Raw genomic sequence first — 25,269 nt, 5'->3', positions numbered from 1 at the left:
ACATCTTCCTTAGCTTTGAAAACGCTCATTTTTTACACTGGAATTCAATTTGAAGAAAGAGGTGCTGTGATTAGTTGGTGTTGTTAAGGAGATGTCGTGCCAGGAGAGACATAAATGGCTAATGAGAACAGTTACTGTTCTGACACTGTGAGCTACAGTTAAAGGTTGGCGACAATTAAAGTGACAAGCAACAGGTCTTTTCCGAATCTTGGGAGACATGGCAACAAAAATCTTCCCACAAACTTTGATCAGCGTCAACACATTTTAAAGAAATGTAGGCATTTTACAGAAGGCATGAAAGTGCATTGTATGTCGCTCTAATGGCTTGTTAGATTAAAGAATGATCGGCTGCCCGCTGCTCGATTAGCATTTATGTTGGCGAAAAAGCTAATGTTGATCAGGAGCAAGCATTGGGCTCAGTGATGGGACATTCGTTGGCACCAGAACGACGAGCACCAAGAAAGCAATCTTCCCTGACTGGGAATCGAACCCGGACCGCGGCGGTAAGAGCGCTGAATCCTAACCACTAGACCACCAGGGAAGCTACGGCTGATGCATGCGAGAGAGGAGTCCAACCTTTTCTTTCCTAATTGTCCCTTTGAAATTCAGGTCTCTTTCGATCCAAAAAAAAGCTGCTCGCCCAAAATGGCATTTTCTTTTAGCACATTGGAACATAGAACATTCACGGCACAGTGGGAGGCCATTCGGCCCATCGTGTTTGTGACGGTCATCGAACAACATAAAACACTGGTTCAGACAATGACAGCACCAAGTTCGGGTAGGCATGCACACAAAATGGATGAAAGATGATGGACTTTGAGAGACGATGGGTTTTGCAGATGCCAGGATAAATAAACTGAAAGAGCTCATCAGCCTGCTTCTTTCAGATACTGAATGTCTTTATGTTCAAGAGATGTTCTCACTGCCTCAGGCCCATTATATCCAGTCGCACACTCCTTCCAATCTTGCACACCTCCCTTCGCTTTGAAACCGTGCATTTTTTTTTACACTGGGCCTCATTTTGAAGAAAGCGGTGCTGTGATCAGCTGGTGTTGTTAAGGAGATGTAGTGGCAGAAGAGACATAAAAGTCTAAAAAACAGTGACTGTTCTGACACTGTGAGCTATAGTTAAAGGTTGGCGACAATTAGAGTGTCAGGCAGCAGATCTTTTCCAAATCTGCTGGAAATGGCAACAAAAACCTTCCCACAAACTTTGATCAGCGTCACGACTCTTTAAAAATAAATACTGGCATTTTACAGAAGGCAAGAAAGTACATTGTGTGTCACTCTAATGGGTTGTGAGATAAAGGAATGATGGGCAGCCCCTTGTTGCAACCACAGCAGTGTAAAACTGATAGCGATCAGGAGCAATCACTGGCATCAGAACAAACAGCACTTTGCAAATAACGTTCCCTGACCGGGAATCGAACCCGGGCCGCGGCGGTGAAAGCGCCGAATCCTAACCACTAGACCACCAGGGAAGCACATGGCACGATATTGCAGGCCATCAGTCCAAGCCTCTTTTTCCTATTTGTCTCTGCATTTCACGTCCCTTTCTCCCCAAACAAGCTGCTCAGCCAAAATGGCATTTTCTTTTCGTACAGAGAAACACAGAACATTCAGGGCACAGAAGGAGGCCATTCGGCCCATCGTGTCTGCGACGGTCATCGAAGAACATGAAACACTTGTTCAGACAATGACAGCACCAAGTTCGGGTCGGCATGCACTCGAAATGGATGAAAGATGTTGGGCATTGAGGGACGATGGGTTTTGCTGATGCCAGGAGAAATAAACTCAAAGATCTCATCTCCCTCCTTTCAGGTACTGATAATGTTCAAGAGATGTTCTCACTGCCTCAGGCCCATTATCTCCAGTCGCACACTCCTTCCAATCTTGCACATCTTCCGTAGCTTTGAAAACGCTCATTTTTTACACTGGAATTCAATTTGAAGAAAGAGGTGCTGTGATTAGTTGGTGTCGTTAAGGAGATGTCGTGCCAGGAGAGACATAAATGGCTAATGAGAACAGTTACTGTTCTGACACTGTGAGCTGCAGTTAAAGGTTGGCGACAATTAAAGTGACAAGCAACAGGTCTTTTCCGAATCTTGGGAGAAATGGCAACAAAAATCTTCCCACAAACTTTGATCAGCGTCAACACATTTTAAAGAAATGTAGGCATTTTACAGAAGGCATGAAAGTGCATTGTATGTCGCTCTAATGGCTTGTTAGATTAAAGAATGATCGGCTGCCCGCTGCTCGATTAGCATTTATGTTGGCGAAAAAGCTAATGTTGATCAGGAGCAAGCATTGGGCTCAGTGATGGGACATTCGTTGGCACCAGAACGACGAGCACCAAGAAAGCATGGTTCCCTGACCGGGAATCGAACCCGGGCCGCGGCGGTGAGAGCGCCGAATCCTAACCACTAGACCACCAGGGAAGCTACGGCTGATGCATGCGAGAGAGGAGTCCAACCTTTTCTTTCCTAATTGTCCCTTTGAAATTCAGGTCTCTTTCGATCCAAAAAAAAGCTGCTCGCCCAAAATGGCATTTTCTTTTAGCACATTGGAACATAGAACATTCACGGCACAGTGGGAGGCCATTCGGCCCATCGTGTTTGTGACGGTCATCGAACAACATAAAACACTGGTTCAGACAATGACAGCACCAAGTTCGGGTAGGCATGCACACAAAATGGATGAAAGATGATGGACTTTGAGAGACGATGGGTTTTGCAGATGCCAGGATAAATAAACTGAAAGAGCTCATCAGCCTGCTTCTTTCAGATACTGAATGTCTTTATGCTCAAGAGATGTTCTCACTGCCTCAGGCCCATTATATCCAGTCGCACACTCCTTCCAATTTTGCACACCTCCCTTCGCTTTGAAACCGTGCATTTTTTTTTACACTGGGCCTCATTTTGAAGAAAGCGGTGCTGTGATCAGCTGGTGTTGTTAAGGAGATGTAGTGGCAGAAGAGACATAAAAGTCTAAAAAAACAGTGACTGTGCTGACACTGTGAGCTATAGTTAAGGTTGGCGACAATTAGAGTGTCAGGCAGCAGATCTTTTCCAAATCTGTTAGAAATGGCAACAAAAACCTTCCCACAAACTTTGATCAGCGTCACGACTCTTTAAAAATAAATACTGGTATTTTACAGAAGGCAAGAAAGTACATTGTGTGTCACTCTAATGGGTTGTGAGATAAAGGAATGATGGGCAGCCCCTTGTTGCAACCACAGCAGTGTAAAACTGATAGCGATCAGGAGCAATCACTGGCATCAGAACGAACAGCACTTTGCAAATAACGTTCCCTGACCGGGAATCGAACCCGGGCCGCGGCGGTGAAAGCGCCGAATCCTAACCACTAGACCACCAGGGAAGCACATGGCACGATCTTGCAGGCCATCAGTCCAAGCCTCTTTTTCCTATTTGTCTCTGCATTTCACGTCCCTTTCTCCCCAAACAAGCTGCTCGGCCAAAATGGCATTTTCTTTTCGTACATAGAAACACAGAACATTCAGGGCACAGAAGGAGACCATTCGGCCCATCGTGTCTGCGACGGTCATCGAAGAACATGAAACATTTGTTCAGACAATGACAGCACCAAGTTCGGGTCGGCATGCACTCGAAATGGATGAAAGATGTTGGGCATTGAGGGACGATGGGTTTTGCTGATGCCAGGAGAAATAAACTCAAAGATCTCATCTCCCTCCTTTCAGGTACTGATAATGTTCAAGAGATGTTCTCACTGCCTCAGGCCCATTATCTCCAGTCGCACACTCCTTCCAATCTTGCACATCTTCCTTAGCTTTGAAAACGCTCATTTTTTACACTGGAATTCAATTTGAAGAAAGAGGTGCTGTGATTAGTTGGTGTTGTTAAGGTGATGTCGTGCCAGGAGAGACATAAATGGCTAATGAGAACAGTTACTGTTCTGACACTGTGAGCTACAGTTAAAGGTTGGCGACAATTAAAGTGACAAGCAACAGGTCTTTTCCGAATCTTGGGAGAAATGGCAACAAAAATCTTCCCACAAACTTTGATCAGCGTCAACACATTTTAAAGAAATGTAGGCATTTTACAGAAGGCATGAAAGTGCATTGTATGTCGCTCTAATGGCTTGTTAGATTAAAGAATGATCGGCTGCCCGCTGCTCGATTAGCATTTATGTTGGCGAAAAAGCTAATGTTGATCAGGAGCAAGCATTGGGCTCAGTGATGGGACATTCGTTGGCACCAGAACGACGAGCACGAAGAAAGCAATCTTCCCTGACCGGGAATCAAACCCGGGCCGCGGCGGTGAGAGCGCCGAATCCTAACCACTAGACCACCAGGGAAGCTACGGTTGATGCATGCGAGAGAGGAGTCCAACCTTTTCTTTCCTAATTGTCCCTTTGAAATTCAGGTCTCTTTCGATCCAAAAAAAAGCTGCTCGCCCAAAATGGCATTTTCTTTTAGCACATTGGAACATAGAACATTCACGGCACAGTGGGAGGCCATTCGGCCCATCGTGTTTGTGACGGTCATCGAACAACATAAAACACTGGTTCAGACAATGACAGCACCAAGTTCGGGTAGGCATGCACACAAAATGGATGAAAGATGATGGACTTTGAGAGACGATGGGTTTTGCAGATGCCAGGATAAATAAACTGAAAGAGCTCATCAGCCTGCTTCTTTCAGATACTGAATGTCTTTATGCTCAAGAGATGTTCTCACTGCCTCAGGCCCATTTTATCCAGTCGCACACTCCTTCCAATTTTGCACACCTCCCTTCGCTTTGAAACCGTGCATTTTTTTTTACACTGGGCCTCATTTTGAAGAAAGCGGTGCTGTGATCAGCTGGTGTTGTTAAGGAGATGTCGTGGCAGAAGAGACATAAAAGTCTAAAAAACAGTGACTGTTCTGACACTGTGAGCTATTGTTAAAGGTTGGCGACAATTAGAGTGTCAGGCAGCAGATCTTTTCCAAATCTGCTGGAAATGGCAACAAAAACCTTCCCACAAACTTTGATCAGCGTCACGACTCTTTAAAAATAAATACTGGCATTTTACAGAAGGCAAGAAAGTACATTGTGTGTCACTCTCATGGGTTGTGAGATAAAGGAATGATGGGCAGCCCCTTGTTGCAACCACAGCAGTGTAAAACTGATAGCGATCAGGAGCAATCACTGGCATCAGAACGAACAGCACTTTGCAAATAACGTTCCCTGACCTGGAATCGAACCCGGGCCGCGGCGGTGAAAGCGCCGAATCCTAACCACTAGACCACCAGGGAAGCACATGGCACGATCTTGCAGGCCATCAGTCCAAGCCTCTTTTTCCTATTTGTCTCTGCATTTCACGTCCCTTTCTCCCCAAACAAGCTGCTCGGCCAAAATGGCATTTTCTTTTCGTACATAGAAACACAGAACATTCAGGGCACAGAAGGAGGCCATTCGGCCCATCGTGTCTGCGACGGTCATCGAAGAACATGAAACACTTGTTCAGACAATGACAGCACCAAGTTCGGGTCGGCATGCACTCGAAATGGATGAAAGATGTTGGGCATTGAGGGACGATGGGTTTTGCTGATGCCAGGAGAAATAAACTCAAAGATCTCATCTCCCTCCTTTCAGGTACTGATAATGTTCAAGAGATGTTCTCACTGCCTCAGGCCCATTATCTCCAGTCGCACACTCCTTCCAATCTTGCACATCTTCCTTAGCTTTGAAAACGCTCATTTTTTACACTGGAATTCAATTTGAAGAAAGAGGTGCTGTGATTAGTTGGTGTTGTTAAGGAGATGTCGTGCCAGGAGAGACATAAATGGCTAATGAGAACAGTTACTGTTCTGACACTGTGAGCTACAGTTAAAGGTTGGCGACAATTAAAGTGACAAGCAACAGGTCTTTTCCGAATCTTGGGAGACATGGCAACAAAAATCTTCCCACAAACTTTGATCAGCGTCAACACATTTTAAAGAAATGTAGGCATTTTACAGAAGGCATGAAAGTGCATTGTATGTCGCTCTAATGGCTTGTTAGATTAAAGAATGATCGGCTGCCCGCTGCTCGATTAGCATTTATGTTGGCGAAAAAGCTAATGTTGATCAGGAGCAAGCATTGGGCTCAGTGATGGGACATTCGTTGGCACCAGAACGACGAGCACCAAGAAAGCAATCTTCCCTGACTGGGAATCGAACCCGGACCGCGGCGGTAAGAGCGCTGAATCCTAACCACTAGACCACCAGGGAAGCCACGGCTGATGCATGCGAGAGAGGAGTCCAACCTTTTCTTTCCTAATTGTCCCTTTGAAATTCAGGTCTCTTTCGATCCAAAAAAAAGCTGCTCGCCCAAAATGGCATTTTCTTTTAGCACATTGGAACATAGAACATTCACGGCACAGTGGGAGGCCATTCGGCCCATCGTGTTTGTGACGGTCATCGAACAACATAAAACACTGGTTCAGACAATGACAGCACCAAGTTCGGGTAGGCATGCACACAAAATGGATGAAAGATGATGGACTTTGAGAGACGATGGGTTTTGCAGATGCCAGGATAAATAAACTGAAAGAGCTCATCAGCCTGCTTCTTTCAGATACTGAATGTCTTTATGCTCAAGAGATGTTCTCACTGCCTCAGGCCCATTATATCCAGTCGCACACTCCTTCCAATCTTGCACACCTCCCTTCGCTTTGAAACCGTGCATTTTTTTTTACACTGGGCCTCATTTTGAAGAAAGCGGTGCTGTGATCAGCTGGTGTTGTTAAGGAGATGTAGTGGCAGAAGAGACATAAAAGTCTAAAAAACAGTGACTGTTCTGACACTGTGAGCTATAGTTAAAGGTTGGCGACAATTAGAGTGTCAGGCAGCAGATCTTTTCCAAATCTGCTGGAAATGGCAACAAAAACCTTCCCACAAACTTTGATCAGCGTCACGACTCTTTAAAAATAAATACTGGCATTTTACAGAAGGCAAGAAAGTACATTGTGTGTCACTCTAATGGGTTGTGAGATAAAGGAATGATGGGCAGCCCCTTGTTGCAACCACAGCAGTGTAAAACTGATAGCGATCAGGAGCAATCACTGGCATCAGAACAAACAGCACTTTGCAAATAACGTTCCCTGACCGGGAATCGAACCCGGGCCGCGGCGGTGAAAGCGCCGAATCCTAACCACTAGACCACCAGGGAAGCACATGGCACGATCTTGCAGGCCATCAGTCCAAGCCTCTTTTTCCTATTTGTCTCTGCATTTCACGTCCCTTTCTCCCCAAACAAGCTGCTCAGCCAAAATGGCATTTTCTTTTCGTACAGAGAAACACAGAACATTCAGGGCACAGAAGGAGGCCATTCGGCCCATCGTGTCTGCGACGGTCATCGAAGAACATGAAACACTTGTTCAGACAATGACAGCACCAAGTTCGGGTCGGCATGCACTCGAAATGGATGAAAGATGTTGGGCATTGAGGGACGATGGGTTTTGCTAATGCCAGGAGAAATAAACTCAAAGATCTCATCTCCCTCCTTTCAGGTACTGATAATGTTCAAGAGATGTTCTCACTGCCTCAGGCCCATTATCTCCAGTCGCACACTCCTTCCAATCTTGCACAATCTTCCGTAGCTTTGAAAACGCTCATTTTTTACACTGGAATTCAATTTGAAGAAAGAGGTGCTGGGATTAGTTGGTGTTGTTAAGGAGATGTCGTGCCAGGAGAGACATAAATGGCTAATGAGAACAGTTACTGTTCTGACACTGTGAGCTGCAGTTAAAGGTTGGCGACAATTAAAGTGACAAGCAACAGGTCTTTTCCGAATCTTGGGAGAAATGGCAACAAAAATCTTCCCACAAACTTTGATCAGCGTCAACACATTTTAAAGAAATGTAGGCATTTTACAGAAGGCATGAAAGTGCATTGTATGTCGCTCTAATGGCTTGTTAGATTAAAGAATGATCGGCTGCCCGCTGCTCGATTAGCATTTATGTTGGCGAAAAAGCTAATGTTGATCAGGAGCAAGCATTGGGCTCAGTGATGGGACATTCGTTGGCACCAGAACGACGAGCACCAAGAAAGCATGGTTCCCTGACCGGGAATCGAACCCGGGCCGCGGCGGTGAGAGCGCCGAATCCTAACCACTAGACCACCAGGGAAGCTACGGCTGATGCATGCGAGAGAGGAGTCCAACCTTTTCTTTCCTAATTGTCCCTTTGAAATTCAGGTCTCTTTCGATCCAAAAAAAAGCTGCTCGCCCAAAATGGCATTTTCTTTTAGCACATTGGAACATAGAACATTCACGGCACAGTGGGAGGCCATTCGGCCCATCGTGTTTGTGACGGTCATCGAACAACATAAAACACTGGTTCAGACAATGACAGCACCAAGTTCGGGGAGGCATGCACACAAAATGGATGAAAGATGATGGGCTTTGAGAGACGATGGGTTTTGCAGATGCCAGGATAAATAAACTGAAAGAGCTCATCAGCCTGCTTCTTTCAGATACTGAATGTCTTTATGCTCAAGAGATGTTCTCACTGCCTCAGGCCCATTATATCCAGTCGCACACTCCTTCCAATCTTGCACACCTCCCTTCGCTTTGAAACCGTGCATTTTTTTTTACACTGGGCCTCATTTTGAAGAAAGCGGTGCTGTGATCAGCTGGTGTTGTTAAGGAGATGTAGTGGCAGAAGAGACATAAAAGTCTAAAAAAACAGTGACTGTGCTGACACTGTGAGCTATAGTTAAAGGTTGGCGACAATTAGAGTGTCAGGCAGCAGATCTTTTCCAAATCTGTTAGAAATGGCAACAAAAACCTTCCCACAAACTTTGATCAGCGTCACGACTCTTTAAAAATAAATACTGGCATTTTACAGAAGGCAAGAAAGTACATTGTGTGTCACTCTAATGGGTTGTGAGATAAAGGAATGATGGGCAGCCCCTTGTTGCAACCACAGCAGTGAAAAACTGATAGCGATCAGGAGCAATCACTGGCATCAGAACGAACAGCACTTTGCAAATAACGTTCCCTGACCGGGAATCGAACGCGGGCCGCGGCGGTGAAAGCGCCGAATCCTAACCACTAGACCACCAGGGAAGCACATGGCACGATTTTGCAGGCCATCAGTCCAAGCCTCTTTTTCCTATTTGTCTCTGCATTTCACGTCCCTTTCTCCCCAAACAAGCTGCTCGGCCAAAATGGCATTTTCTTTTAGTACAGAGAAACACAGAACATTCAGGGCACAGAAGGAGGCCATTCGGCCCATCGTGTCTGCGACGGTCATCGAAGAACATGAAACACTTGTTCAGACAATGACAGCACCAAGTTCGGGTCGGCATGCACTCGAAATGGATGAAAGATGTTGGGCATTGAGGGACGATGGGTTTTGCTGATGCCAGGAGAAATAAACTCAAAGATCTCATCTCCCTCCTTTCAGGTACTGATAATGTTCAAGAGATGTTCTCACTGCCTCAGGCCCATTATCTCCAGTCGCACACTCCTTCCAATCTTGCACATCTTCCTTAGCTTTGAAAACGCTCATTTTTTACACTGGAATTCAATTTGAAGAAAGAGGTGCTGTGATTAGTTGGTGTTGTTAAGGAGATGTCGTGCCAGGAGAGACATAAATGGCTAATGAGAACAGTTACTGTTCTGACACTGTGAGCTACAGTTAAAGGTTGGCGACAATTAAAGTGACAAGCAACAGGTCTTTTCCGAATCTTGGGAGAAATGGCAACAAAAATCTTCCCACAAACTTTGATCAGCGTCAACACATTTTAAAGAAATGTAGGCATTTTACAGAAGGCATGAAAGTGCATTGTATGTCGCTCTAATGGCTTGTTAGATTAAAGAATGATCGGCTGCCCGCTGCTCGATTAGCATTTATGTTGGCGAAAAAGCTAATGTTGATCAGGAGCAAGCATTGGGCTCAGTGATGGGACATTCGTTGGCACCAGAACGACGAGCACGAAGAAAGCAATCTTCCCTGACCGGGAATCGAACCCAGGCCGCGGCGGTGAGAGCGCCGAATCCTAACCACTAGACCACCAGGGAAGCTACGGTTGATGCATGCGAGAGAGGAGTCCAACCTTTTCTTTCCTAATTGTCCCTTTGAAATTCAGGTCTCTTTCGATCCAAAAAAAAGCTGCTCGCCCAAAATGGCATTTTCTTTTAGCACATTGGAACATAGAACATTCACGGCACAGTGGGAGGCCATTCGGCCCATCGTGTTTGTGACGGTCATCGAACAACATAAAACACTGGTTCAGACAATGACAGCACCAAGTTCGGGTCGGCATGCACACAAAATGGATGAAAGATGATGGACTTTGAGAGACGATGGGTTTTGCAGATGCCAGGATAAATAAACTGAAAGAGCTCATCAGCCTGCTTCTTTCAGATACTGAATGTCTTTATGCTCAAGAGATGTTCTCACTGCCTCAGGCCCATTATATCCAGTCGCACACTCCTTCCAATCTTGCACACCTCCCTTCGCTTTGAAACCGTGCATTTTTTTTTACACTGGGCCTCATTTTGAAGAAAGCGGTGCTGTGATCAGCTGGTGTTGTTAAGGAGATGTAGTGGCAGAAGAGACATAAAAGTCTAAAAAAACAGTGACTGTGCTGACACTGTGAGCTATAGTTAAAGGTTGGCGACAATTAGAGTGTCAGGCAGCAGATCTTTTCCAAATCTGCTGGAAATGGCAACAAAAACCTTCCCACAAACATTGATCAGCGTCACGACTCTTTAAAAATAAATACTGGCATTTTACAGAAGGCAAGAAAGTACATTGTGTGTCACTCTAATGGGTTGTGAGATAAAGGAATGATGGGCAGCCCCTTGTTGCAACCACAGCAGTGTAAAACTGATAGCGATCAGGAGCAATCACTGGCATCAGAACGAACAGCACTTTGCAAATAACGTTCCCTGACCGGGAATCGAACCCGGGCCGCGGCGGTGAAAGCGCCGAATCCTAACCACTAGACCACCAGGGAAGCACATGGCACGATCTTGCAGGCCATCAGTCCAAGCCTCTTTTTCCTATTTGTCTCTGCATTTCACGTCCCTTTCTCCCCAAACAAGCTGCTCGGCCAAAATGGCATTTTCTTTTAGTACAGAGAAACACAGAACATTCAGGGCACAGAAGGAGGCCATTCGGCCCATCGTGTCTGCGACGGTCATCGAAGAACATGAAACACTTGTTCAGACAATGACAGCACCAAGTTCGGGTCGGCATGCACTCGAAATGGATGAAAGATGTTGGGCATTGAGGGACGATGGGTTTTGCTGATGCCAGGAGAAATAAACTCAAAGATCTCATCTCCCTCCTTTCAGGTACTGATAATGTTCAAGAGATGTTCTCACTGCCTCAGGCCCATTATCTCCAGTCGCACACTCCTTCCAATCTTGCACATCTTCCTTAGCTTTGAAAACGCTCATTTTTTACACTGGAATTCAATTTGAAGAAAGAGGTGCTGTGATTAGTTGGTGTTGTTAAGGAGATGTCGTGCCAGGAGAGACATAAATGACTAATGAGAACAGTTACTGTTCTGACACTGTGAGCTACAGTTAAAGGTTGGCGACAATTAAAGTGACAAGCAACAGGTCTTTTCCGAATCTTGGGAGAAATGGCAACAAAAATCTTCCCACAAACTTTGATCAGCGTCAACACATTTTAAAGAAATGTAGGCATTTTACAGAAGGCATGAAAGTGCATTGTATGTCGCTCCAATGGCTTGCTAGATTAAAGAATGATCGGCTGCCCGCTGCTCGATTAGCATTTATGTTGGCGAAAAAGCTAATGTTGATCAGGAGCAAGCATTGGGATCAGTGATGGGACATTTGTTGGCACCAGAACGACGAGCACCAAGAAAGCAATCTTCCCTGACCGGGAATCGAACCCGGGCCGCGGCGGTGAGAGCGCCGAATCCTAACCACTCGACCACCAGGGAAGCTACGGCTGATGCATGCGAGAGAGGAGTCCAACCTTTTCTTTCCTAATTGTCCCTTTGAAATTCAGGTCTCTTTCGATCCAAAAAAAAGCTGCTCGCCCAAAATGGCATTTTCTTTTAGCACATTGGAACATAGAACATTCACGGCACAGTGGGAGGCCATTCGGCCCATCGTGTTTGTGACGGTCATCGAACAACATAAAACACTGGTTCAGACAATGACAGCACCAAGTTCGGGTAGGCATGCACACAAAATGGATGAAAGATGATGGACTTTGAGAGACGATGGGTTTTGCAGATGCCAGGATAAATAAACTGAAAGAGCTCATCAGCCTGCTTCTTTCAGATACTGAATGTCTTTATGCTCAAGAGATGTTCTCACTGCCTCAGGCCCATTATATCCAGTCGCACACTCCTTCCAATCTTGCACACCTCCCTTCGCTTTGAAACCGTGCATTTTTTTTTACACTGGGCCTCATTTTGAAGAAAGCGGTGCTGTGATCAGCTGGTGTTGTTAAGGAGATGTAGTGGCAGAAGAGACATAAAAGTCTAAAAAACAGTGACTGTTCTGACACTGTGAGCTATAGTTAAAGGTTGGCGACAATTAGAGTGTCAGGCAGCAGATCTTTTCCAAATCTGCTGGAAATGGCAACAAAAACCTTCCCACAAACTTTGATCAGCGTCACGACTCTTTAAAAATAAATACTGGCATTTTACAGAAGGCAAGAAAGTACATTGTGTGTCACTCTAATGGGTTGTGAGATAAAGGAATGATGGGCAGCCCCTTGTTGCAACCACAGCAGTGTGAAACTGATAGCAATCACTGGCATCAGAACGAACAGCACTTTGCAAATAACGTTCCCTGACCGGGAATCGAACCCGGGCCGCGGCGGTGAAAGCGCCGAATCCTAACCACTAGACCACCAGGGAAGCACATGGCACGATCTTGCAGGCCATCAGTCCAAGCCTCTTTTTCCTATTTGTCTCTGCATTTCACGTCCCTTTCTCCCCAAACAAGCTGCTCGGCCAAAATGGCATTTTCTTTTCGTACATAGAAACACAGAACATTCAGGGCACAGAAGGAGGCCATTCGGCCCATCGTGTCTGCGACGGTCATCGAAGAACATGAAACACTTGTTCAGACAATGACAGCACCAAGTTCGGGTCGGCATGCACTCGAAATGGATGAAAGATGTTGGGCATTGAGGGACGATGGGTTTTGCTGATGCCAGGAGAAATAAACTCAAAGATCTCATCTCCCTCCTTTCAGGTACTGATAATGTTCAAGAGATGTTCTCACTGCCTCAGGCCCATTATCTCCAGTCGCACACTCCTTCCAATCTTGCACATCTTCCTTAGCTTTGAAAACGCTCATTTTTTACACTGGAATTCAATTTGAAGAAAGAGGTGCTGTGATTAGTTGGTGTTGTTAAGGAGATGTCGTGCCAGGAGAGACATAAATGGCTAATGAGAACAGTTACTGTTCTGACACTGTGAGCTACAGTTAAAGGTTGGCGACAATTAAAGTGACAAGCAACAGGTCTTTTCCGAATCTTGGGAGAAATGGCAACAAAAATCTTCCCACAAACTTTGATCAGCGTCAACACATTTTAAAGAAATGTAGGCATTTTACAGAAGGCATGAAAGTGCATTGTATGTCGCTCTAATGGCTTGTTAGATTAAAGAATGATCGGCTGCCCGCTGCTCGATTAGCATTTATGTTGGCGAAAAAGCTAATGTTGATCAGGAGCAAGCATTGGGCTCAGTGATGGGACATTCGTTGGCACCAGAACGACGAGCACCAAGAAAGCAATCTTCCCTGACCGGGAATTGAACCCGGGCCGCGGCGGTAAGAGCGCCGAATCCTAACCACTAGACCACCAGGGAAGCTACGGCTGATGCATGCGAGAGAGGAGTCCAACCTTTTCTTTCCTAATTGTCCCTTTGAAATTCAGGTCTCTTTCGATCCAAAAAAAAGCTGCTCGCCCAAAATGGCATTTTCTTTTAGCACATTGGAACATAGAACATTCACGGCACAGTGGGAGGCCATTCGGCCCATCGTGTTTGTGACGGTCATCGAACAACATAAAACACTGGTTCAGACAATGACAGCACCAAGTTCGGGTAGGCATGCACACAAAATGGATGAAAGATGATGGACTTTGAGAGACGATGGGTTTTGCAGATGCCAGGATAAATAAACTGAAAGAGCTCATCAGCCTGCTTCTTTCAGATACTGAATGTCTTTATGCTCAAGAGATGTTCTCACTGCCTCAGGCCCATTTTATCCAGTCGCACACTCCTTCCAATTTTGCACACCTCCCTTCGCTTTGAAACCGTGCATTTTTTTTTACACTGGGCCTCATTTTGAAGAAAGCGGTGCTGTGATCAGCTGGTGTTGTTAAGGAGATGTAGTGGCAGAAGAGACATAAAAGTCTAAAAAACAGTGACTGTTCTGACACTGTGAGCTATAGTTAAAGGTTGGCGACAATTAGAGTGTCAGGCAGCAGATCTTTTCCAAATCTGCTGGAAATGGCAACAAAAACCTTCCCACAAACTTTGATCAGCGTCACGACTCTTTAAAAATAAATACTGGCATTTTACAGAAGGCAAGAAAGTACATTGTGTGTCACTCTCATGGGTTGTGAGATAAAGGAATGATGGGCAGCCCCTTGTTGCAACCACAGCAGTGTGAAACTGATAGCAATCACTGGCATCAGAACGAACAGCACTTTGCAAATAACGTTCCCTGACCGGGAATCGAACCCGGGCCGCGGCGGTGAAAGCGCCGAATCCTAACCACTAGACCACCAGGGAAGCACATGGCACGATCTTGCAGGCCATCAGTCCAAGCCTCTTTTTCCTATTTGTCTCTGCATTTCACGTCCCTTTCTCCCCAAACAAGCTGCTCAGCCAAAATGGCATTTTCTTTTCGTACAGAGAAACACAGAACATTCAGGGCACAGAAGGAGGCCATTCGGCCCATCGTGTCTGCGACTGTCATCGAAGAACATGAAACACTTGTTCAGACAATGACAGCACCAAGTTCGGGTCGGCATGCACTCGAAATGGATGAAAGATGTTGGGCATTGAGGGACGATGGGTTTTGCTGATGCCAGGAGAAATAAACTCAAAGATCTCATCTCCCTCCTTTCAGGTACTGATAATGTTCAAGAGATGTTCTCACTGCCTCAGGCCCATTATCTCCAGTCGCACACTCCTTCCAATCTTGCACATCTTCCTTAGCTTTGAAAACGCTCATTTTTTACACTGGAATTCAATTTGAAGAAAGAGGTGCTGTGATTAGTTGGTCTTGTTAAGGAGATGTCGTGCCAGGAGAGACATAAATGGCTAATGAGAACAGTTACTGTTCTGACACTGTGAGCTACAGTTAAAGGTTGGCGACAATTAAAGTGACAAGCAACAGGTCTTTTCCGAATCTTGGGAGAAATGGCAACAAAAATCTTCCCACAAACTTTGATCAGCGTCAACACATTTTAAAGAAATGTAGGCATTTTACAGAAGGCATGAAAGTGCATTGTATGTCGCTCTAATGGCTTGTTAGATTAAAGAATGATCGGCTGCCCGCTGCTCGATTAGCATTTATGTTGGCGAAAAAGCTAATGTTGATCAGGAGCAAGCATTGGGCTCAGTGATGGGACATTCGTTGGCACCAGAACGACGAGCACCAAGAAAGCATTGTTCCCTGACCGGGAATCGAACCCGGGCCGCGGCGGTGAGAGCGCCGAATCCTAACCACTCGACCACCAGGGAAGCTACGGCTGATGCATGCGAGAGAGGAGTCCAACCTTTTCTTTCCTAATTGTCCCTTTGAAATTCAGGTCTCTTTCGATCCAAAAAAAAGCTGCTCGCCCAAAATGGCATTTTCTTTTAGCACATTGGAACATCGAACATTCACGGCACAGTGGGAGGCCATTCGGCCCATCGTGTTTGTGACGGTCATCGAACAACATAAAACACTGGTTCAGACAATGACAGCACCAAGTTCGGGTAGGCATGCACACAAAATGGATGAAAGATGATGGACTTTGAGAGACGATGGGTTTTGCAGATGCCAGGATAAATAAACTGAAAGAGCTCATCAGCCTGCTTCTTTCAGATACTGAATGTCTTTATGCTCAAGAGATGTTCTCACTGCCTCAGGCCCATTATATCCAGTCGCACACTCCTTCCAATCTTGCACACCTCCCTTCGCTTTGAAACCGTGCATTTTTTTTTACACTGGGCCTCATTTTGAAGAAAGCGGTGCTGTGATCAGCTGGTGTTGTTAAGGAGATGTAGTGGCAGAAGAGACATAAAAGTCTAAAAAAACAGTGACTGTGCTGACACTGTGAGCTATAGTTAAAGGTTGGCGACAATTAGAGTGTCAGGCAGCAGATCTTTTCCAAATCTGCTGGAAATGGCAACAAAAACCTTCCCACAAACTTTGATCAGCGTCACGACTCTTTAAAAATAAATACTGGCATTTTACAGAAGGCAAGAAAGTACATTGTGTGTCACTCCAATGGGTTGTGAGATAAAGGAATGATGGGCAGCCCCTTGTTGCAACCACAGCAGTGTAAAACTGATAGCGATCAGGAGCAATCACTGGCATCAGAACGAACAGCACTTTGCAAATAACGTTCCCTGACCGGGAATCGAACCCGGGCCGCGGCGGTGAAAGCGCCGAATCCTAACCACTAGACCACCAGGGAAGCACATGGCACGATCTTGCAGGCCATCAGTCCAAGCCTCTTTTTCCTATTTGTCTCTGCATTTCACGTCCCTTTCTCCCCAAACAAGCTGCTCGGCCAAAATGGCATTTTCTTTTCGTACATAGAAACACAGAACATTCAGGGCACAGAAGGAGGCCATTCGGCCCATCGTGTCTGCGACGGTCATCGAAGAACATGAAACACTTGTTCAGACAATGACAGCACCAAGTTCGGGTCGGCATGCACTCGAAATGGATGAAAGATGTTGGGCATTGAGGGACGATGGGTTTTGCTGATGCCAGGAGAAATAAACTCAAAGATCTCATCTCCCTCCTTTCAGGTACTGATAATGTTCAAGAGATGTTCTCACTGCCTCAGGCCCATTATCTCCAGTCGCACACTCCTTCCAATCTTGCACATCTTCCTTAGCTTTGAAAACGCTCATTTTTTACACTGGAATTCAATTTGAAGAAAGAGGTGCTGTGATTAGTTGCTGTTGTTAAGGAGATATCGTGCCAGGAGAGACATAAATGACTAATGAGAACAGTTACTGTTCTGACACTGTGAGCTACAGTTAAAGGTTGGCGACAATTAAAGTGACAAGCAACAGGTCTTTTCCGAATCTTGGGAGAAATGGCAACAAAAATCTTCCCACAAACTTTGATCAGCGTCAACACATTTTAAAGAAATGTAGGCATTTTACAGAAGGCATGAAAGTGCATTGTATGTCGCTCCAATGGCTTGCTAGATTAAAGAATGATCGGCTGCCCGCTGCTCGATTAGCATTTATGTTGGCGAAAAAGCTAATGTTGATCAGGAGCAAGCATTGGGATCAGTGATGGGACATTTGTTGGCACCAGAACGACGAGCACCAAGAAAGCAATCTTCCCTGACCGGGAATCGAACCCGGGCCGCGGCGGTGAGAGCGCCGAATCCTAACCACTCGACCACCAGGGAAGCTACGGCTGATGCATGCGAGAGAGGAGTCCAACCTTTTCTTTCCTAATTGTCCCTTTGAAATTCAGGTCTCTTTCGATCCAAAAAAAAGCTGCTCGCCCAAAATGGCATTTTCTTTTAGCACATTGGAACATAGAACATTCACGGCACAGTGGGAGGCCATTCGGCCCATCGTGTTTGTGACGGTCATCGAACAACATAAAACACTGGTTCAGACAATGACAGCACCAAGTTCGGGTAGGCATGCACACAAAATGGATGAAAGATGATGGACTTTGAGAGACGATGGGTTTTGCAGATGCCAGGATAAATAAACTGAAAGAGCTCATCAGCCTGCTTCTTTCAGATACTGAATGTCTTTATGCTCAAGAGATGTTCTCACTGCCTCAGGCCCATTATATCCAGTCGCACACTCCTTCCAATCTTGCACACCTCCCTTCGCTTTGAAACCGTGCATTTTTTTTTACACTGGGCCTCATTTTGAAGAAAGCGGTGCTGTGATCAGCTGGTGTTGTTAAGGAGATGTAGTGGCAGAAGAGACATAAAAGTCTAAAAAACAGTGACTGTTCTGACACTGTGAGCTATAGTTAAAGGTTGGCGACAATTAGAGTGTCAGGCAGCAGATCTTTTCCAAATCTGCTGGAAATGGCAACAAAAACCTTCCCACAAACTTTGATCAGCGTCACGACTCTTTAAAAATAAATACTGGCATTTTACAGAAGGCAAGAAAGTACATTGTGTGTCACTCTAATGGGTTGTGAGATAAAGGAATGATGGGCAGCCCCTTGTTGCAACCACAGCAGTGTGAAACTGATAGCAATCACTGGCATCAGAACGAACAGCACTTTGCAAATAACGTTCCCTGACCGGGAATCGAACCCGGGCCGCGGCGGTGAAAGCGCCGAATCCTAACCACTAGACCACCAGGGAAGCACATGGCACGATCTTGCAGGCCATCAGTCCAAGCCTCTTTTTCCTATTTGTCTCTGCATTTCACGTCCCTTTCTCCCCAAACAAGCTGCTCGGCCAAAATGGCATTTTCTTTTCGTACATAGAAACACAGAACATTCAGGGCACAGAAGGAGGCCATTCGGCCCATCGTGTCTGCGACGGTCATCGAAGAACATGAAACACTTGTTCAGACAATGACAGCACCAAGTTCGGGTCGGCATGCACTCGAAATGGATGAAAGATGTTGGGCATTGAGGGACGATGGGTTTTGCTGATGCCAGGAGAAATAAACTCAAAGATCTCATCTCCCTCCTTTCAGGTACTGATAATGTTCAAGAGATGTTCTCACTGCCTCAGGCCCATTATCTCCAGTCGCACACTCCTTCCAATCTTGCACATCTTCCTTAGCTTTGAAAACGCTCATTTTTTACACTGGAATTCAATTTGAAGAAAGAGGTGCTGTGATTAGTTGGTGTTGTTAAGGAGATGTCGTGCCAGGAGAGACATAAATGGCTAATGAGAACAGTTACTGTTCTGACACTGTGAGCTACAGTTAAAGGTTGGCGACAATTAAAGTGACAAGCAACAGGTCTTTTCCGAATCTTGGGAGAAATGGCAACAAAAATCTTCCCACAAACTTTGATCAGCGTCAACACATTTTAAAGAAATGTAGGCATTTTACAGAAGGCATGAAAGTGCATTGTATGTCGCTCTAATGGCTTGTTAGATTAAAGAATGATCGGCTGCCCGCTGCTCGATTAGCATTTATGTTGGCGAAAAAGCTAATGTTGATCAGGAGCAAGCATTGGGCTCAGTGATGGGACATTCGTTGGCACCAGAACGACGAGCACCAAGAAAGCAATCTTCCCTGACCGGGAATTGAACCCGGGCCGCGGCGGTAAGAGCGCCGAATCCTAACCACTAGACCACCAGGGAAGCTACGGCTGATGCATGCGAGAGAGGAGTCCAACCTTTTCTTTCCTAATTGTCCCTTTGAAATTCAGGTCTCTTTCGATCCAAAAAAAAGCTGCTCGCCCAAAATGGCATTTTCTTTTAGCACATTGGAACATAGAACATTCACGGCACAGTGGGAGGCCATTCGGCCCATCGTGTTTGTGACGGTCATCGAACAACATAAAACACTGGTTCAGACAATGACAGCACCAAGTTCGGGTAGGCATGCACACAAAATGGATGAAAGATGATGGACTTTGAGAGACGATGGGTTTTGCAGATGCCAGGATAAATAAACTGAAAGAGCTCATCAGCCTGCTTCTTTCAGATACTGAATGTCTTTATGCTCAAGAGATGTTCTCACTGCCTCAGGCCCATTTTATCCAGTCGCACACTCCTTCCAATTTTGCACACCTCCCTTCGCTTTGAAACCGTGCATTTTTTTTTACACTGGGCCTCATTTTGAAGAAAGCGGTGCTGTGATCAGCTGGTGTTGTTAAGGAGATGTAGTGGCAGAAGAGACATAAAAGTCTAAAAAACAGTGACTGTTCTGACACTGTGAGCTATAGTTAAAGGTTGGCGACAATTAGAGTGTCAGGCAGCAGATCTTTTCCAAATCTGCTGGAAATGGCAACAAAAACCTTCCCACAAACTTTGATCAGCGTCACGACTCTTTAAAAATAAATACTGGCATTTTACAGAAGGCAAGAAAGTACATTGTGTGTCACTCTAATGGGTTGTGAGATAAAGGAATGATGGGCAGCCCCTTGTTGCAACCACAGCAGTGTGAAACTGATAGCAATCACTGGCATCAGAACGAACAGCACTTTGCAAATAACGTTCCCTGACCGGGAATCGAACCCGGGCCGCGGCGGTGAAAGCGCCGAATCCTAACCACTAGACCACCAGGGAAGCACATGGCACGATCTTGCAGGCCATCAGTCCAAGCCTCTTTTTCCTATTTGTCTCTGCATTTCACGTCCCTTTCTCCCCAAACAAGCTGCTCAGCCAAAATGGCATTTTCTTTTCGTACAGAGAAACACAGAACATTCAGGGCACAGAAGGAGGCCATTCGGCCCATCGTGTCTGCGACTGTCATCGAAGAACATGAAACACTTGTTCAGACAATGACAGCACCAAGTTCGGGTCGGCATGCACTCGAAATGGATGAAAGATGTTGGGCATTGAGGGACGATGGGTTTTGCTGATGCCAGGAGAAATAAACTCAAAGATCTCATCTCCCTCCTTTCAGGTACTGATAATGTTCAAGAGATGTTCTCACTGCCTCAGGCCCATTATCTCCAGTCGCACACTCCTTCCAATCTTGCACATCTTCCTTAGCTTTGAAAACGCTCATTTTTTACACTGGAATTCAATTTGAAGAAAGAGGTGCTGTGATTAGTTGGTCTTGTTAAGGAGATGTCGTGCCAGGAGAGACATAAATGGCTAATGAGAACAGTTACTGTTCTGACACTGTGAGCTACAGTTAAAGGTTGGCGACAATTAAAGTGACAAGCAACAGGTCTTTTCCGAATCTTGGGAGAAATGGCAACAAAAATCTTCCCACAAACTTTGATCAGCGTCAACACATTTTAAAGAAATGTAGGCATTTTACAGAAGGCATGAAAGTGCATTGTATGTCGCTCTAATGGCTTGTTAGATTAAAGAATGATCGGCTGCCCGCTGCTCGATTAGCATTTATGTTGGCGAAAAAGCTAATGTTGATCAGGAGCAAGCATTGGGCTCAGTGATGGGACATTCGTTGGCACCAGAACGACGAGCACCAAGAAAGCATTGTTCCCTGACCGGGAATCGAACCCGGGCCGCGGCGGTGAGAGCGCCGAATCCTAACCACTCGACCACCAGGGAAGCTACGGCTGATGCATGCGAGAGAGGAGTCCAACCTTTTCTTTCCTAATTGTCCCTTTGAAATTCAGGTCTCTTTCGATCCAAAAAAAAGCTGCTCGCCCAAAATGGCATTTTCTTTTAGCACATTGGAACATCGAACATTCACGGCACAGTGGGAGGCCATTCGGCCCATCGTGTTTGTGACGGTCATCGAACAACATAAAACACTGGTTCAGACAATGACAGCACCAAGTTCGGGTAGGCATGCACACAAAATGGATGAAAGATGATGGACTTTGAGAGACGATGGGTTTTGCAGATGCCAGGATAAATAAACTGAAAGAGCTCATCAGCCTGCTTCTTTCAGATACTGAATGTCTTTATGCTCAAGAGATGTTCTCACTGCCTCAGGCCCATTATATCCAGTCGCACACTCCTTCCAATCTTGCACACCTCCCTTCGCTTTGAAACCGTGCATTTTTTTTTACACTGGGCCTCATTTTGAAGAAAGCGGTGCTGTGATCAGCTGGTGTTGTTAAGGAGATGTAGTGGCAGAAGAGACATAAAAGTCTAAAAAAACAGTGACTGTGCTGACACTGTGAGCTATAGTTAAAGGTTGGCGACAATTAGAGTGTCAGGCAGCAGATCTTTTCCAAATCTGCTGGAAATGGCAACAAAAACCTTCCCACAAACTTTGATCAGCGTCACGACTCTTTAAAAATAAATACTGGCATTTTACAGAAGGCAAGAAAGTACATTGTGTGTCACTCCAATGGGTTGTGAGATAAAGGAATGATGGGCAGCCCCTTGTTGCAACCACAGCAGTGTAAAACTGATAGCGATCAGGAGCAATCACTGGCATCAGAACGAACAGCACTTTGCAAATAACGTTCCCTGACCGGGAATCGAACCCGGGCCGCGGCGGTGAAAGCGCCGAATCCTAACCACTAGACCACCAGGGAAGCACATGGCACGATCTTGCAGGCCATCAGTCCAAGCCTCTTTTTCCTATTTGTCTCTGCATTTCACGTCCCTTTCTCCCCAAACAAGCTGCTCGGCCAAAATGGCATTTTCTTTTCGTACATAGAAACACAGAACATTCAGGGCACAGAAGGAGGCCATTCGGCCCATCGTGTCTGCGACGGTCATCGAAGAACATGAAACACTTGTTCAGACAATGACAGCACCAAGTTCGGGTCGGCATGCACTCGAAATGGATGAAAGATGTTGGGCATTGAGGGACGATGGGTTTTGCTGATGCCAGGAGAAATAAACTCAAAGATCTCATCTCCCTCCTTTCAGGTACTGATAATGTTCAAGAGATGTTCTCACTGCCTCAGGCCCATTATCTCCAGTCGCACACTCCTTCCAATCTTGCACATCTTCCTTAGCTTTGAAAACGCTCATTTTTTACACTGGAATTCAATTTGAAGAAAGAGGTGCTGTGATTAGTTGGTGTTGTTAAGGAGATGTCGTGCCAGGAGAGACATAAATGGCTAATGAGAACAGTTACTGTTCTGACACTGTGAGCTACAGTTAAAGGTTGGCGACAATTAAAGTGACAAGCAACAGGTCTTTTCCGAATCTTGGGAGAAATGGCAACAAAAATCTTCCCACAAACTTTGATCAGCGTCAACACATTTTAAAGAAATGTAGGCATTTTACAGAAGGCATGAAAGTGCATTGTATGTCGCTCTAATGGCTTGTTAGATTAAAGAATGATCGGCTGCCCGCTGCTCGATTAGCATTTATGTTGGCGAAAAAGCTAATGTTGATCAGGAGCAAGCATTGGGCTCAGTGATGGGACATTCGTTGGCACCAGAACGACGAGCACCAAGAAAGCAATCTTCCCTGACCGCGAATCGAACCCGGGCCGCGGCGGTGAGAGCGCCGAATCCTAACCACTAGACCACCAGGGAAGCTACGGCTGATGCATGCGAGAGAGGAGTCCAACCTTTTCTTTCCTAATTGTCCCTTTGAAATTCAGGTCTCTTTCGATCCAAAAAAAAGCTGCTCGCCCAAAATGGCATTTTCTTTTAGCACATTGGAACAAAGAACATTCACGGCACAGTGGGAGGCCATTCGGCCCATCGTGTTTGTGACGGTCATCGAACAACATAAAACACTGGTTCAGACAATGACAGCACCAAGTTCGGGTAGGCATGCACACAAAATGGATGAAAGATGATGGACTTTGAGAGACGATGGGTTTTGCAGATGCCAGGATAAATAAACTGAAAGAGCTCATCAGCCTGCTTCTTTCAGATACTGAATGTCTTTATGCTCAAGAGATGTTCTCACTGCCTCAGGCCCATTATATCCAGTCGCACACTCCTTCCAATTTTGCACACCTCCCTTCGCTTTGAAACCGTGCATTTTTTTTTACACTGGGCCTCATTTTGAAGAAAGCGGTGCTGTGATCAGCTGGTGTTGTTAAGGAGATGTAGTGGCAGAAGAGACATAAAAGTCTAAAAAAACAGTGACTGTGCTGACACTGTGAGCTATAGTTAAAGGTTGGCGACAATTAGAGTGTCAGGCAGCAGATCTTTTCCAAATCTGTTAGAAATGGCAACAAAAACCTTCCCACAAACTTTGATCAGCGTCACGACTCTTTAAAAATAAATACTGGCATTTTACAGAAGGCAAGAAAGTACATTGTGTGTCACTCTAATGGGTTGTGAGATAAAGGAATGATGGGCAGCCCCTTGTTGCAACCACAGCAGTGTAAAACTGATAGCGATCAGGAGCAATCACTGGCATCAGAACGAACAGCACTTTGCAAATAACGTTTCCTGACCGGGAATCGAACCCGGGCCGCGGCGGTGAAAGCGCCGAATCCTAACCACTAGACCACCAGGGAAGCACATGGCACGATTTTGCAGGCCATCAGTCCAAGCCTCTTTTTCCTATTTGTCTCTGCATTTCACGTCCCTTTCTCCCCAAACAAGCTGCTCGGCCAAAATGGCATTTTCTTTTCGTACATAGAAACACAGAACATTCAGGGCACAGAAGGAGGCCATTCGGCCCATCGTGTCTGCGACGGTCATCGAAGAACGTGAAACACTTGTTCAGACAATGACAGCACCAAGTTCGGGTCGGCATGCACTCGAAATGGATGAAAGATGTTGGGCATTGAGGGACGTTGGGTTTTGCTGATGCCAGGAGAAATAAACTCAAAGATCTCATCTCCCTCCTTTCAGGTACTGATAATGTTCAAGAGATGTTCTCACTGCCTCAGGCCCATTATCTCCAGTCGCACACTCCTTCCAATCTTGCACATCTTCCTTAGCTTTGAAAACGCTCATTTTTTACACTGGAATTCAATTTGAAGAAAGAGGTGCTGTGATTAGTTGCTGTTGTTAAGGAGATATCGTGCCAGGAGAGACATAAATGGCTAATGAGAACAGTTACTGTTCTGACACTGTGAGCTACAGTTAAAGGTTGGCGACAATTAAAGTGACAAGCAACAGGTCTTTTCCGAATCTTGGGAGAAATGGCAAAAAAAATCTTCCCACAAACTTTGATCAGCGTCAACACATTTTAAAGAAATGTAGGCATTTTACAGAAGGCATGAAAGTGCATTGTATGTCGCTCTAATGGCTTGTTAGATTAAAGAATGATCGGCTGCCTGCTGCTCGATTAGCATTTATGGTGGCGAAAAAGCTAATGTTGATCAGGAGCAAGCATTGGGCTCAGTGATGGGACATTCGTTGGCACCAGAACGACGAGCACCAAGAAAGCAATGTTCCCTGACCGGGAATCGAACCCGGGCCGCGGCGGTGAGAGCGCCGAATCCTAACCACTAGACCACCAGGGAAGCTACGGCTGATGCATGCGAGAGAGGAGTCCAACCTTTTCTTTCCTAATTGTCCCTTTGAAATTCAGGTCTCTTTCGATCCAAAAAAAAGCTGCTCGCCC

General features: G+C 45.7%; 27 non-coding genes across 27 annotated transcripts; all 27 read right to left on the bottom strand.

Moving 5' to 3' along the window:
- Nucleotides 1-469: 469 nt before the first annotated feature.
- On the bottom strand, nt 470-541 carry trnak-cuu (transfer RNA lysine (anticodon CUU)). Its single transcript has one exon. It is a non-coding gene; the product is annotated as a tRNA-Lys (tRNA).
- An 868-nt stretch (nt 542-1,409) lies between these two features.
- On the bottom strand, nt 1,410-1,481 carry trnae-uuc (transfer RNA glutamic acid (anticodon UUC)). Its single transcript has one exon. It is a non-coding gene; the product is annotated as a tRNA-Glu (tRNA).
- Nucleotides 1,482-2,366: 885 nt separating this feature from the next.
- trnae-cuc (transfer RNA glutamic acid (anticodon CUC)) lies at nt 2,367-2,438 on the bottom strand. The gene has a single exon. It is a non-coding gene; the product is annotated as a tRNA-Glu (tRNA).
- Nucleotides 2,439-3,306: 868 nt separating this feature from the next.
- trnae-uuc (transfer RNA glutamic acid (anticodon UUC)) lies at nt 3,307-3,378 on the bottom strand. Its single transcript has one exon. It is a non-coding gene; the product is annotated as a tRNA-Glu (tRNA).
- Nucleotides 3,379-4,263: 885 nt separating this feature from the next.
- Nucleotides 4,264-4,335, bottom strand: trnae-cuc (transfer RNA glutamic acid (anticodon CUC)). Its single transcript has one exon. It is a non-coding gene; the product is annotated as a tRNA-Glu (tRNA).
- Nucleotides 4,336-5,203: 868 nt separating this feature from the next.
- trnae-uuc (transfer RNA glutamic acid (anticodon UUC)) lies at nt 5,204-5,275 on the bottom strand. Its single transcript has one exon. It is a non-coding gene; the product is annotated as a tRNA-Glu (tRNA).
- Nucleotides 5,276-6,160: 885 nt separating this feature from the next.
- trnak-cuu (transfer RNA lysine (anticodon CUU)) lies at nt 6,161-6,232 on the bottom strand. The gene has a single exon. It is a non-coding gene; the product is annotated as a tRNA-Lys (tRNA).
- An 868-nt stretch (nt 6,233-7,100) lies between these two features.
- On the bottom strand, nt 7,101-7,172 carry trnae-uuc (transfer RNA glutamic acid (anticodon UUC)). Its single transcript has one exon. It is a non-coding gene; the product is annotated as a tRNA-Glu (tRNA).
- An 886-nt stretch (nt 7,173-8,058) lies between these two features.
- Nucleotides 8,059-8,130, bottom strand: trnae-cuc (transfer RNA glutamic acid (anticodon CUC)). Its single transcript has one exon. It is a non-coding gene; the product is annotated as a tRNA-Glu (tRNA).
- An 869-nt stretch (nt 8,131-8,999) lies between these two features.
- On the bottom strand, nt 9,000-9,071 carry trnae-uuc (transfer RNA glutamic acid (anticodon UUC)). The gene has a single exon. It is a non-coding gene; the product is annotated as a tRNA-Glu (tRNA).
- Nucleotides 9,072-9,956: 885 nt separating this feature from the next.
- trnae-cuc (transfer RNA glutamic acid (anticodon CUC)) lies at nt 9,957-10,028 on the bottom strand. The gene has a single exon. It is a non-coding gene; the product is annotated as a tRNA-Glu (tRNA).
- An 869-nt stretch (nt 10,029-10,897) lies between these two features.
- On the bottom strand, nt 10,898-10,969 carry trnae-uuc (transfer RNA glutamic acid (anticodon UUC)). Its single transcript has one exon. It is a non-coding gene; the product is annotated as a tRNA-Glu (tRNA).
- Nucleotides 10,970-11,854: 885 nt separating this feature from the next.
- On the bottom strand, nt 11,855-11,926 carry trnae-cuc (transfer RNA glutamic acid (anticodon CUC)). Its single transcript has one exon. It is a non-coding gene; the product is annotated as a tRNA-Glu (tRNA).
- An 858-nt stretch (nt 11,927-12,784) lies between these two features.
- On the bottom strand, nt 12,785-12,856 carry trnae-uuc (transfer RNA glutamic acid (anticodon UUC)). Its single transcript has one exon. It is a non-coding gene; the product is annotated as a tRNA-Glu (tRNA).
- Nucleotides 12,857-13,741: 885 nt separating this feature from the next.
- trnak-cuu (transfer RNA lysine (anticodon CUU)) lies at nt 13,742-13,813 on the bottom strand. The gene has a single exon. It is a non-coding gene; the product is annotated as a tRNA-Lys (tRNA).
- Nucleotides 13,814-14,671: 858 nt separating this feature from the next.
- On the bottom strand, nt 14,672-14,743 carry trnae-uuc (transfer RNA glutamic acid (anticodon UUC)). Its single transcript has one exon. It is a non-coding gene; the product is annotated as a tRNA-Glu (tRNA).
- Nucleotides 14,744-15,628: 885 nt separating this feature from the next.
- trnae-cuc (transfer RNA glutamic acid (anticodon CUC)) lies at nt 15,629-15,700 on the bottom strand. Its single transcript has one exon. It is a non-coding gene; the product is annotated as a tRNA-Glu (tRNA).
- Nucleotides 15,701-16,569: 869 nt separating this feature from the next.
- On the bottom strand, nt 16,570-16,641 carry trnae-uuc (transfer RNA glutamic acid (anticodon UUC)). The gene has a single exon. It is a non-coding gene; the product is annotated as a tRNA-Glu (tRNA).
- Nucleotides 16,642-17,526: 885 nt separating this feature from the next.
- On the bottom strand, nt 17,527-17,598 carry trnae-cuc (transfer RNA glutamic acid (anticodon CUC)). Its single transcript has one exon. It is a non-coding gene; the product is annotated as a tRNA-Glu (tRNA).
- An 858-nt stretch (nt 17,599-18,456) lies between these two features.
- trnae-uuc (transfer RNA glutamic acid (anticodon UUC)) lies at nt 18,457-18,528 on the bottom strand. The gene has a single exon. It is a non-coding gene; the product is annotated as a tRNA-Glu (tRNA).
- Nucleotides 18,529-19,413: 885 nt separating this feature from the next.
- On the bottom strand, nt 19,414-19,485 carry trnak-cuu (transfer RNA lysine (anticodon CUU)). The gene has a single exon. It is a non-coding gene; the product is annotated as a tRNA-Lys (tRNA).
- An 858-nt stretch (nt 19,486-20,343) lies between these two features.
- trnae-uuc (transfer RNA glutamic acid (anticodon UUC)) lies at nt 20,344-20,415 on the bottom strand. The gene has a single exon. It is a non-coding gene; the product is annotated as a tRNA-Glu (tRNA).
- Nucleotides 20,416-21,300: 885 nt separating this feature from the next.
- trnae-cuc (transfer RNA glutamic acid (anticodon CUC)) lies at nt 21,301-21,372 on the bottom strand. The gene has a single exon. It is a non-coding gene; the product is annotated as a tRNA-Glu (tRNA).
- Nucleotides 21,373-22,241: 869 nt separating this feature from the next.
- trnae-uuc (transfer RNA glutamic acid (anticodon UUC)) lies at nt 22,242-22,313 on the bottom strand. Its single transcript has one exon. It is a non-coding gene; the product is annotated as a tRNA-Glu (tRNA).
- An 885-nt stretch (nt 22,314-23,198) lies between these two features.
- trnae-cuc (transfer RNA glutamic acid (anticodon CUC)) lies at nt 23,199-23,270 on the bottom strand. Its single transcript has one exon. It is a non-coding gene; the product is annotated as a tRNA-Glu (tRNA).
- Nucleotides 23,271-24,139: 869 nt separating this feature from the next.
- Nucleotides 24,140-24,211, bottom strand: trnae-uuc (transfer RNA glutamic acid (anticodon UUC)). Its single transcript has one exon. It is a non-coding gene; the product is annotated as a tRNA-Glu (tRNA).
- An 885-nt stretch (nt 24,212-25,096) lies between these two features.
- trnae-cuc (transfer RNA glutamic acid (anticodon CUC)) lies at nt 25,097-25,168 on the bottom strand. The gene has a single exon. It is a non-coding gene; the product is annotated as a tRNA-Glu (tRNA).
- Between the last annotated feature and the right edge of the window lie 101 nt (nt 25,169-25,269).

This window comes from Heptranchias perlo, chromosome 2 (genome assembly GCF_035084215.1).
Source record: "Heptranchias perlo isolate sHepPer1 chromosome 2, sHepPer1.hap1, whole genome shotgun sequence".
NCBI lineage: Eukaryota > Metazoa > Chordata > Chondrichthyes > Hexanchiformes > Hexanchidae > Heptranchias > Heptranchias perlo.
Note: the sequence above shows the minus strand (reverse complement) of the source record. Positions and strands in the feature narration are given on the sequence as shown.